General features: G+C 36.2%; 1 protein-coding gene across 6 annotated transcripts in view; it reads left to right on the top strand.

Annotated features, from left to right (window-relative positions):
- The window catches only part of NCKAP5 (NCK associated protein 5), a 977613-nt gene that overhangs the window by 811632 nt on the left and 152945 nt on the right, over positions 1-13036 (top strand). The gene's annotated exons all lie outside the window — the stretch shown is intronic.

Raw genomic sequence — 13036 nt, forward strand, 5'->3', positions numbered from 1 at the left:
AGGCACTCATGGAAAAGGTTCAGTAGGTTACAAGACTAGGTTTTTGGTGGTAGATGCGTTTATTCCTTGGTTAATAGTTGGAAATATCCCCAGGATTTGGTACACTTACGCCGTGTTGTCCCATGGGAGGATACGTGTATCGTTAGCTGGATTCTAAGGAAAATAGATTAATAAATAGAAAAGTTAGAAAAAGGGTTTCGGAGTTAAATACAGCCAGGTTCTACCTCAGTTTTTGCTGCTCCCTGATGTCATGAGTTTGGACAAGTACCTTCACCTCTAAAGTTCCAGTGTCTCCTCTGCAAAAGGGAAAACAAACAAACAAACAAAAACCCACAAAAAAATGAGTAACAATGACAACAACAATTTTATCTCTAGGTTGTTGTGTTTGTATGTTTTGAAGTTAGGTGAGATAGCCTAGTACTTTATACATAATACAGTGTATTAAAGTGCTGATAATAGCTATGTAATTATATTTTTTGCCCTGTTTTTATACCTCCTTGCCTATCAATGCTCAGTGTGCTTTTGGGGTTTAATGACTTTTCATTGGCTTTCATTCCCAAGCATTTTAAGAACTGTCTTCAACCACTTTTCATATATTTACATGGTGTTACAATGTACATATGACCCATTTCCTACTTTTGAAAAGTATTAATAAATTAAATTATTAAAATTAAATTAAAAGTTAATTAAATGATTAAAATTAGAAGTGTAATTGAAAACCAGCAGTATTTGTATGACATGGAAATTTGCCCATTTTATACATATTCATAAAATGCTACACAAATATCATGGAATACTAAAATAAATAAAGCTGTGTATAGAAATATACAATTTGGAAAAGAGATACAGTTAAGTCACTGCTATTCTTGTTATATTAGAAATGGCAATAACCATTCCAGAAACTAATCTAGTTCTGACAGTCCTAGGTTGTATGAACTTGGACAAGTCATTCAAATTCTTTAGGTCTCAGGAGGTAAAATGAGGGATTTCACAAGGAAGCAGGAATCGTTTCTGCTGTGGCTTAGGAGAGGGGAGCTAGAGGGAGGAGTGGAATGGGGGTGTGGAACTCACTGGATGCTGAGTCAGCAAGAAATAATATAAAGAGGAGCTGTACTCTGTACACTTAGGTTTGAATCCCAATTCTGAAACTTAACATTAAATTTATTGTATCAAATTAGATGCTTAGTAGTAGAAAATAAAGTTTCCTCAGCAGAAACAAATTTTTAGGGAAGGTTTGGAAATTTGGAATTTATTGAGTCCACCAAAGTAGACTGACATTAGAACACACAAAATCCAGGGGCGCCTGGGTGGCTCAGTGGGTTAATGCCTCTGCCTTCAGCTCAGGTCATGATCTCAGGGTCCTGAGATCGAACCCCGCATCGGACTCTGCTCAGCAGGGAGCCTGCTTCCCCCTCTCTCTCTTTGCCTGCCTATCTGCCTCCTTGTGATTTGTCTGTCAAATTAATTAATTAATTAATTAAAATTTAAAAAAAAAAAGAACACACAAAATCCAGTAAGTTTCTTCTATGTCAGTAACAACCAAATGGAAAATGTCATTAAGGAAAGATTCTATTCATATAAATAAAAAATCTGAGCTACCTAATAAGGCTAATAAGATAGATGTAAGATCTAAGTGAATGAAACAAAATTTTAATTTGGAAAGGAGGGAAGAAGTGAATAAATGGAAATATTGTTGTATATCCATGAGATGAGAAAAGTCAATGTTATAAAAATGTTAACTCCCCTAGAACCAATCTGAAATTAAATCCATTTCCAATCAAAGTCCAACAGAATTTTTTATGAGACTTGTCAAGATGATTATAAAATACACCTGAGAGGGTAAAAATGTTCTCAAAGAACCAAGACAGCTTCAAAAATAAAGAACTACAGGGTGTGGTATGGGAAAATTGTCCTGTGATATTTCAGGATACACTAAAAAAACTGTAATAATTAGAACAGTGTGAGTATGAACCAAGAAGGGATAAGCTGATTGATGTAAGAGAAGTCTGAGTACAAATCTGTTTTTTAAAGATTTTATGTATGTAGGTATTTATTTATTTAGAGCAAGTTGGGGACGGGCAGAGGGAGAAAGAGAATCCCAGAGTCCATGCTTGAAGAACCCGACACAGGACCGATCCCAGGACCCTGAGATCATAACCCAACCTGAGATCATAACCCAACCCAAACCATTGGGTTTGGGCACCCCATGCCTATTTTTACATGGGAATTTATTTTATGAGAAAGGTAGCAATGGGGAATAATGAACTATGCATAAATGGTTGGAGGAAATTTGGCAGTCCATTTGAAAAAATAATAATTAGAGGCCATTTACCATAGAGAAATATAAATTTTACATGAATTAATATCATAAATGTATAAAAACATAAATACTGAAGAAAATGCTGAATATTTTTTTAACCTTAGGATATTAGATGCTTTCTCAAATAAGGTATAAACTAAGCCATAACAAAGGAAAGAAATACTAAATTTGATTACTTCAAAATTTTAAAATTTTTGTTGACCACAAACAGTCCATAAACTTAGGTAAAGATAAGTAATTAGACTGGGAGGAATACATTAGCATATATAATAATAAAGGATTAAAATCTATATGCAAATAACTTTCATGAATTAGAGTTATGAGTTAGGAAAAAGAGGAGAAGGAAGGCAAAAAGTGAAAATAGGCAGTTGACAGGAAACACACATAGCTGAGAAACCTGTGAAAAGACAATCACCTCACTACTAAGCAGACACTGAAATACGACATCCATTTCTCCCCCAATATACTAGAATAAAGAAAATGCATTAATACTAAGTGCTGTCAAAGACTTTGCTACACACAAAATGGTGTTATTTCAGGAAATGGATGCAATACCCCTTCTACAGCACAGATATCCTGGTGTTTCAAAACACATGTGTAAAAAGTGTTTGTAAGAGTGCTATCATTTGCTACATTGACAACAGTATTACTTCACTGAATGGATGTGATAGCCATTTTGTAATGCATGTAGAAAGGTGTTAAGAAAATGCTAGAGAGAATCATGCACTGTTGTTAAAAATCTAAACTTCATGTATTGTTAGTTGAGCACAGCAATTTTTGGTTGGCAGAACAGCGACTGTCAAAACACTACTCTTGACTCAGCAATTCCACATATCCAGTACTTACAGAAGTCCTTGTTCATGTTCAGAGGGTGACACGTATAAGCTTGACATTGTTTTTAATAACCAGTCAGTAAAAAACAGCCTAAATGCCCATCAAAACACTATGCTACAGGGCACCTGGGTGGCTCAGTTGGTTGAGCATTTTCTTTCAACTCAGGTCATGATCCCAGGGTCCTGGGATCGAACCCTATGTTGGGCTCCCTGCTCAATGGGGATTCTGCTTCTCCCTCTCCCTCCGCCCCTCCACCCACTTGTACATTCTTTCACTCATGCTCTCTCTCTCTCTCTCTCAAATAAATAAATAAATAAGATCTTTAAAGAAAAAAAATCTATGCTATACCCATGCTGTACAGTATTATACAACAAATTCAGTTCATCTCTAGTTACTTACCAAAAAGGATCTTATTTTATAAAATAAGAATAAAATAAAATAAAAGCATTATTTTTTTAAAAGATTTTATTTATTTGACAGAGAGAGAGCACAAGCAGGGGGAGGGGCAAAGGGAGAGGGAGAAGCTGGCAGCCTGACTCCAGGCTCCATCCCAGAACCCCAGGATCATGACATGAGCCGAAGTCAGATGCTTCACCGAGTTAGCCACCCAGGCACCCCTAAAAAGCATTATTTAAAATAAAAGTAGGGGTGCTGGGTGGCTTAGTGTGTTAAAGCCTCTGCATTCGGCTCAGGTCATAATCTCAGGGTCCTGGGTTCGAGCCCCATATTGGGCTCTCTGCTCGGCAGGGAGCCTGCTTCCTCCCATCTCTCTGCCTGCCTCTCTGCCTGCTTGTGATGTCTCTGTCAAATAAATAAATAAAAACCTTTATAAAAATAGAAAAATAAAAGTAAATTAAGATACTATCAATGGAAGGAAAATGTGAGATATTGAGACTAATATGTAGGCATACTATAGACACCCAGGCAAGCACACACATCCATTTATAGCAATAGATTTCTGAGAAAGTCTAAAACCTGTATTTCATATAGACTCTTGAAGCAAAGGGCTCATATGGCAAGGGAGATTCTGTTATTCTAGATCTTAAAATACTAAGCTATTCTTAGTAAAACCTTGGTGGGGAGTAAAAAGGGAAGGGAAGAGCAAGGTGAGAAGGAAGGGTATAAAGGAAGTGGAAATATACTCGAGGTCTTCAATTAAGAGGTTAGGGAAGGGCAAAGATAGAAATGTGTCTTCGTGGGGAAATACATTGGTATCATTTTTTCTTTCAAAATGTGGAGGAAATATGTATATTATTCCTGTATCAATATATAGGAAATATGTATATTATTCAGGGTAAAAAAACACTAGAACTTCTAGGTTAACAAGGGGGGAAAATGAAACTAATAGCAACTTGAAATATTGAATTGTAGAGAGATAGAACAATGTAACATAAGCGATCTAAAGCAAGATAGAAGAATAAAAGGGATAAGACCGTGGTCCAAGGCCCATCCGAGATTGTCAGATTGTGTTAGATAATAACACCCAGTGATAAGCTGTTTATTTAAAAAAAAAAAAAAGTGATAAAGGGAAAATGAATGAATGAATGAGTAAAGATACCTGAATTATGCAAATATAAAGAAAACAGGCATGGAGGAATCAAAACAGAGTGAAATTTAAGATTAAAAGCCTGAAACAGAAAAAGACATTAGATAATAAAATTATAAATTATATATATAATTATATAATATATATAATTATAAATTACAGTTTATATAAAATTATGTTATATATAATTATAGATAAAATAAATTATAAGCCTTGAATAAAAATTTATTCATAAAATTGTATGCACCAAATACCACAGCAGCTACTATACAAAGCAGAACCCTAAATGTCAGGTGAATGTAGTAAAAAATATACTATCTACTGTTAAAGACTTCAAAACACAAAGACATAGCTGCTTTTAGAAATAGGCAGCTTCAAAAAAAAAAAAAGAAATAGGCATCTTTGATAGACAAATAATAAGTAGGAAGGTTATAAAGAAACAAATAATATAATCAATAATCTTGATGTAATAGCTATATACAAAAGCCTGCATCGTTTCAGTAAGACATATCCATTATTTTCATATGCCTACAGAACACTTGAAAAAATCAATTACAGTTTAGACACAGAGAAAACCTTAATGAAATAAAAAGTGTAGATTTTATAGGCCGATTCTCTGATAATAAGCTAGTAAAATAAAAATATATTATAAAATGTTATCAAACTTATTGTTAATTGGAAATTAGAAAATATACTCCTAGACAGTCCTTGGATCAAAGCGGACTACAAATCTGGCATCACAAACTACGAAGCTGTGCAAAGACACAGACTTCAGACCAAAATGTATGTGGAGTGACACAAGCAGAATTTGTGTATGGGACAGAGAGAATATAGAAATTGAATATCTTTGAGTGTTTTTAGTATTAGAAAATAAAGAAAAATAAAGTGACTTTTTAAAGAAAGATTATTTATTTTGAGAGAGAGAGGAGGAGGGACAGAGGGAAAGAGGGATAATATCAAGCAGGTTTCCCACTGAGCATGGAGCCCAACACAGGGTTCGTTCTCAGGACCCTGAGATCATGACCTGAGCTGAAACCAAGAGTTGGACACTTAACCTACTGAGCCACCCAGGTGCCCCAATAATAAAGTGACTTGATCCTCATTTTAAGAAATTAAGAAAAGGTTGAGGGCCTGGGTAACTCAGTTGGTTAAGCTCTTGCCTTTGGCTTTAGTCATGATTTCAGGGTCCTGGAATCAGGCTGGAGACAGGGTCCCTGCTCAATGGGGAGTCTGCTTCTCCCTCTGCCCCTCCCCCAACTCATGCACATGCACTTTTTCTCTCTCAGATAAATAAATAAAACCTTAAAAACAAACAAAAAAAAAGAGATTAGGAAAAGGACAAGACAAACCTAAGGAAAATACCAAGTGGAAATAGCTGAAAATAAAAGCTGAAATTAATAAAAAGATTCCTGTATGCGTTAGTATGTATGTTTCCAAAGTATTTTTATTTATTTATTTTTTTTAATATTTTATTTATTTATCAGAGAGAGAGGTCACAAGTAGGCAGAGAGGCAGGCAGAGAGAGAGGGAGAAACAGGCTCCTCACTGAGCAGAGAGCCTGATGCGGGGCTCGATCCCAGGACCCTGAGATCATGACCTGAGCTGAAGGCAGAGGCTTAAACCACTGAGCCACCCAGGCGCCCCAGTATTTTTAAATTACCAATAAAATAGTTAAACTTTCTGCTTTAACCAAATAAAGAAAGAGGGCAGCTGAACTATATTAGAATGAGGAAAAAACATAGTCATAGATACAAGAAAAAAAAAAAAGTTTATAATAAATAAACATCAAGTCTGTAGAAACAAATTTGAAGTCACTGTTGCCTAGCCAAAAACCAAAAAAATGAAGAGTATAGCATAAGACACTGGAAAGATGATTAAAGATCTACCATCGAAAAAGTCCCCAGGATGGGCCTACAACTGAGCTTTATCTGACCTTTAAAAAAGCATGTAATACCAATTTTATCTGAATCATTTCAGGCTATATGAAAGATGAAACCACCACAACTATAATACAAAAATCAGGTAAAGACAGTACACATATGAAAACTATAGACAAATAGCATGCATGAGTTTGGATTCATACAATTTTAAAGAAAATATTTGCCAACAGAATCAAGAAATTTCCTTAAAAATACACTATCACCAAATGAAGTAATTCCAGTAATTCTAGGGTGCTTCAATATCAGGAAGTATGCCAACAAAATGCCGCAGAAGAACTTCAACAAATTAAAGTAGAAAAACCATATGGTCAAGACAAAAGACATTGGAAATGCACTTGGAAAGCTCAATACATTCCCAATAAAAATTCTAAGTAAAGTGGAGAAGATGGAAACAAATTACACATAATAGAGAATATGTAATAATTTTTTGAAAAGCAAATATTTTGGCAAACAAAAAGAACAATATCTGAAAATTAACAATAACACTTGATATCACCATTATTATACGACATTGTACTGGAAGTTCCAGTAAATGCACTGAGACATGAAAATGAAATGGCAGGTATAAATTTTGGAAAAGTAGAGCTATAAGTATCACTTTTACTCATTTTAAAATGCATACTTGGAAGTCATTTCTAATTTTTAGTAAAAAGTAATAGAAAATGGCAACCTTGCTCACTTGAAGGTAAATATAATATAAATTAATAGTTCATGCCTTCTTGCAGTAAGCACCTAGGAGTGGAAGTAGAAAATGTGTCCCTCTTATAGTCAGGAATAAAACCGTAATGTATTTTGGAATAAATTTTAAAAGAAATACTCTGGGGGAAAAAAATATTCTGAACCCCGTGATAAAAGTCACACACCAAAATATCAGAATTTTACCAAATTTTTCAGACATGGTTTGAAGAACAGATTCCAATGAAGAAAAAATTTAAGAAAAGCATGAAATAGAAGAAAAGTCAGGGGAACCTGCTTCACCAGATATCAGAACATACACTAAAAGTGCTGTACTTAAAAATCAATATGGTCTTTGTATAGGAATAGACAAACAGATTGGGAGGATAGAATACGAGATTCAGAAATAGGTCTTAGTACATGTGAAAATATGTAATGAAGTCAGTATTTTAATTCTATAGAAAACAGGTGGATTGTTTGAAATATGGTGCTTATACTACTACCTATCTGGAAAAAATAGGTACACAGAAAATAGTTATAATTGGTTATCATACACCATATAAATAAAGTCTAGATAGCTTAAAGATTTGTAAATATAAAGGAAATTATAGATATCACAAAATAATGTGGACTATCATATGTGTAATCAAGTGAAGAAAACCAAAAGCCGATAAAGGAAAAGTGAACATATTTGATTCTATAAATAATGAAAAAACTTGTGCAGTAAAAAAAAAAAAATACAATTAACACAGGAAATAGATAAACAATAGATTCTGGGGGAAAAGTACTTGAGAAACAAGGGATAAGTATCTGTAATATACAAAGAGCTCTTACAAATTGTCAAGCAGGGAACTTCTGAGGCACTAGATAATTGACCAAATATATAAGAAAGCACTTGATAGAAGTGCAAAACCAAGTGGTCAACAAACATTTCAAAAGATAACTAACTGAAATTGACTAGATACTTCATGGTAACTACAATTTAGGGAGCAAGTAGATATATTTTAATCCAATTGTAGCAATAATTAAGGAGGGAAAATAATACTTATTTGCTGTAATGAATACCATGGGGAGGGTATTCTCGTGTATATGAAGTGTTACACTTTTGATAAGCCAGCCAGCACTGTGTATTAAAACTAAAAATATACTCTTTTTCAGCCAGGAATCCTGTTCCCAGGACTCTTTGCCATAGAAGTTAAGGTATTAGCCCACAAGAGAAAAACAGTACAGAAGAGGGAACAAAAGTAGATGAAAGACTTCTAAGAGTTTTGGGGGGCACCTGGGTGGCTCAGTCGGTTAAGCCCCTGCCTTCGGCTCGGGTCATAATCCCAGGGTCCTGGAATCGAGGTCTGCATTGGGCTCCTTGCTCGGCAGAGAGGCTGCTTCTCCCTCTCCTCCCTGCTTGTGCTCTCCCTTGCAATCACTGTCTGTCTCTCTCTCAAATAAATAAATAAAATCTTTTAAAAAAGGATATCTGTAAGTTTTTACACAAGTAAAGCAAGTCAAGGAATATGAGTTGAATGAATGAAGTAGAGGAAGCTACAGCCAAATTGTTAGCCCAGGCCAGCAGCGAAGAAAAGTAACTCTCCCTGCAGAACCCTTTTCTTGGCACCACTTAGAGACCCCTAGATGCCAGAGAGAAAAGTGTAGTGTCGGTGGCTGGAGTAGCCAGACCTCCAGATTCACTTCCCTTGTCATCACTCACATGCAAAGCAAGAAAGGGTTGAGCCTGTGCAGAAATGGAGCAAGAAGGGTTCTGTGCTCAGAGATACCAGTATAGCCAAAAGCTAGAGCAGGTAGTAGGGCTGAAAAGAAGGAGTTAAGTGAAAGTCTACATGCTCCACCGTAGAGAACACCCACCCCACCTGCACTTCTTCTGACCAGCTCCAGAATAGCAACGTGGCAGAGGTATACCACCCTGCTCCCACGCCAGGAGGAGGACTGGAGGATTCATCCCAGAAGTAGCCGAACAGCTTCCAGTTCCTGCCCTTTGGAGCTGTCCCCAATGGGAAGGTCAGTTCATCATCCTCCTTGAGCCCAACCAGGGACAGGAGCTTCTAATCAGCTTTTAGAAATGCATTCTTGTATGTTTATGGACAGTCAAGGATGACCAGCCATTTCAGGATAAATTCAAAAATAAAAGAGGCCAAACCAAGAATTAATGGAAAAGGGGGATCCAGAAGTAATAAGAATAACTCAGTAAGGGAAAGAAAACTGAAAATAAAAACATATATGAGAGAAAATACTAAATCCATCAGTAAAGAAATTGTTATTATGAAAAAATAGAGGAATTTAGGAATTCTTGGACATTAAATTATGGTAACCAAAATAAAAGATTCAGTGGAAGGGTGGGAAAGTTAAATATAGATAATATATAGAAAGTTGAGAAAAATCGATGAAATATTAGAGCCCCCAAATAAGGAAATTAAAGGAACAGTGCAGAAGGAGAGCACAGGAATACGAGAAAGAGACCACGGAGAAAATACAAGAGGGCAATTATAGAATGAATGAGGTAATCCCCAAGCAAGGGAAAGTAAAAGCATCCAGATTGAAAGGCCCAATGAGTACCTAGTCCCATGATTAAAGAAACACCCACATCAGATGTATCATGAAATTTTAGAACACTTGGAGAGAAAAGTTCCTTAAAGGCAGGCGTCACCAAGGGATAAGGGGGCAATTAAAGGTCACAAAATAGGAAAAACAAACTCAATGGCCTCAAATTTCTCAGAAGCAGGACTATTGACCTAACAGTAGAATGATGTGTTCAACCTGCAATGACCAACCAAACATAAATCACGCATGCGGGTAAAGACAATTTCCAGCTTACAGGGACTCACACAAAAAATAGCCGGTATCATGTTTCTTTTTTTTTTTTTAAGATTTTTTATTTATTCATTTGACAGAGAGAGAGAGGTCACAAGTAGGCAGAGAGAGGAGGAAGCATGCTCCCTGCAGAGCAGAGAGCCCGATGCCGGGCTCATGCGGGGCTCAATCCCAGGACCCTGAGATCATGACCTGAGCCCCTGAGATCATGACCTGAGCTGAAGGCAGCGGCTTAATCCACTGTGCCACCCAGGCGCCCCCGGTATCATGTTTCTTAAAGCTACCCCAGGATAGTGGCAGTGGGGAAGTGAGGGATTTGGCTAACAGAAGATCTGACACAGGAAAGCAGAGAGAGAAGACTCGGAATGATGGTGACGGACGGTCCTGCAAATAAACAAAATAAAATGTTGTGAAAAAATAATAATGTTGTGTGGCAGGATTTGTTACCCACTCCCTCCAGACAGGGCTCTGTCTAGGGAGAAAAGAAAATAACTTTAAGAAAAAGGAAACTTCATATTACAAAATACAGAAAAGATTATTGATGGGCAGTTTGCAGATTATAGGATAAATACAGGTTTTCAGAATAAAATTGAGTTTTTTGAAATTACTTTTAAGAAAATAAGGCATTTTTATGAAAGGTTGCCATCTTGAAATAGTATTATGAACTAGTTTGTTACAAATAGCACACTATTTGGTTAACTGTGCAATCAATGGTCCTGATCATACAGTTGTTATGGATTTAAATAGCAGTTGCAAATTACTGTGTTAGAAGGATAAGAAGGGGAGACAGAAGGGAAGGATATGTAACAGGAGAGCTTAGTCTTTATTTGCCATATTGTGAAGTCAATAGAGGATGTCTAAAGTTGATAAATCAAGAAATAACCATAACACATGCTACCAAAGCATTTTGGAGAGGTGGTGATTTGTAATACGCACTGCCTTAATTTGAATCCCGGTTCTGTAATTTACTTGCTGTGTGATCTTAAGGAGGTTTCTTAATGACTCTGAACTACAGTTTCCCCATCAGTAATACTGGATAATAAGAATTAAATGACTTAATATTGGTATATTTTTCTTATTTTCAAAAAATTTACTTATCTTATAAGTGGAAGTTTGTACCTGTTGATCAGAGATCACTCCCTATTTCTCCTATCGTCCACTACTTACTTTTGGCAATTATCAATCTGTTCTTTGTTGTTGTTTTTTTAAGATTTTTATTTATGTATTTGATAGACAGAGATCACAAGTAGGCAGAGCAGCAGGCAGTGGGTAGGGGGAAGCAGGCTCCCTGCTGAGCAGAGAGCCTGATGCAGAGCTCGATCCCAAGACCCCAGGATCATGACCTGAGCTGAAGGCAGAGGCTTTAACCCACTGAGCCACCCAGGTGCACCTGTTCTTTTTTCTATGAGTTTGTTTGCTTTGTTTCTTTTTTAGATTCCATACACAAGTGAGATCATTCAGTATTTGTCTTTCTCTGTCTGACTTATTACATTTAGTAGAATAACCTCAAGGTCCATGCAAGTTATTGCAAATGGCAGGGTTTCCTTCTTTTTATGGCTGAATAATATTCCCGTGTGTGTGTGTGTGTGTGTGTGTGTTTCCTTATCCATTCATCTATCAATGGACATTTAACATTGTTCCCATGTCTTGGCTACTGTGAATAATGCTGTAGTGACCAGGAAAGTATAGATGTCTATTGAAGACGATGATTTCATTTCCTTTGAATATATACCCAAAAGTGGAATTCCTAGATCATGTAGTAGTCCAATTTTTAATTTTTTGAGAAACCCCCATACTGCTTCCCATGGTAGCTGCATCAGTTTACACTTCCACCAGCCATGCACAAGGATTCCCTTTTCTCTATATCCTCACCGTCACTTCTGATTTCTTGTCTTTTTGGTAGTAGTCATGCTAGCCCTAGCCAGTGGGAGGTGATATTTCATTGAGGTTTTCATTTGCGTTTCCCTGATGAGTGATGTTGAGCACTTTTTCATGTGTCTGCTGGCTTTCTGGATGTCTTCTTGGGGAAATGTCTAGTTCATTTCTCCACCCATTTTTAAATCAGATTGTTTCTTTGCTATTGATGTATGAGTTCTCTATCTATTTTGGATGTTGCCCCCCTTATCAGCTATGTGATTTGCAAATTTGTTCTCTCATTCAGTAGGCTGGCTTTTCATTTTGTTGATGGCTTCCTTTGCTGTGTATGTATTTCTAGAATAGTGTCTGATATGCAGTAAGCACTCTATAAGCATAACTGTGATGATTATTCTGAAAACTGAAGCCAAATACCGGAGGAACCTCGTAATAGAATATAGGCCCAAGATGTGGAGAAGGATAGGATAAGATACTATTAATTTTTTGCTTTAATTATAAGCCATTTAGTAAAATTTGACTTTTTAAATTTTTATGCACTTTATATGGATAAAATATAATTAATTGACATGAAATTAACTGGCAGTTACAGAGTAAAAGGAAAACAATGAGAATGGGGCTATGATAAGTGTAATAACTATTTGAGTGAAAATCAGAACAAAGAAAAATTAATCAATCCAGGAAAGGCAGGGAAGTGAAAAAAAAAAAATCAACACAGACCTCCCCACCAAAGAGAGAAATTTGAACAAGCCTATGTAGGAAAAAAGAGTAAAAAGGCAAATAAATGACGTTAGGAATTAGAAAATGGTGTGAACTAAAGGAGAGCTTTATACAAGTAAAATTGAATGCACGATGTTCTAAAGAAGATAAAAAGAAGAAAATCATCTCAAGAAGAGGTAGGAAACTTCAGCCACCCAATGACCCAGAAAGTAGCTGGGAAGGCAAATATCTTTCCCTAAACAAAGCATCAGAGAGTTTCACAAGGGTGTACTTACTACCCTATCTCTTTGACACAGATGACTTTTG

This window comes from Meles meles, chromosome 9 (genome assembly GCF_922984935.1).
Source record: "Meles meles chromosome 9, mMelMel3.1 paternal haplotype, whole genome shotgun sequence".
NCBI lineage: Eukaryota > Metazoa > Chordata > Mammalia > Carnivora > Mustelidae > Meles > Meles meles.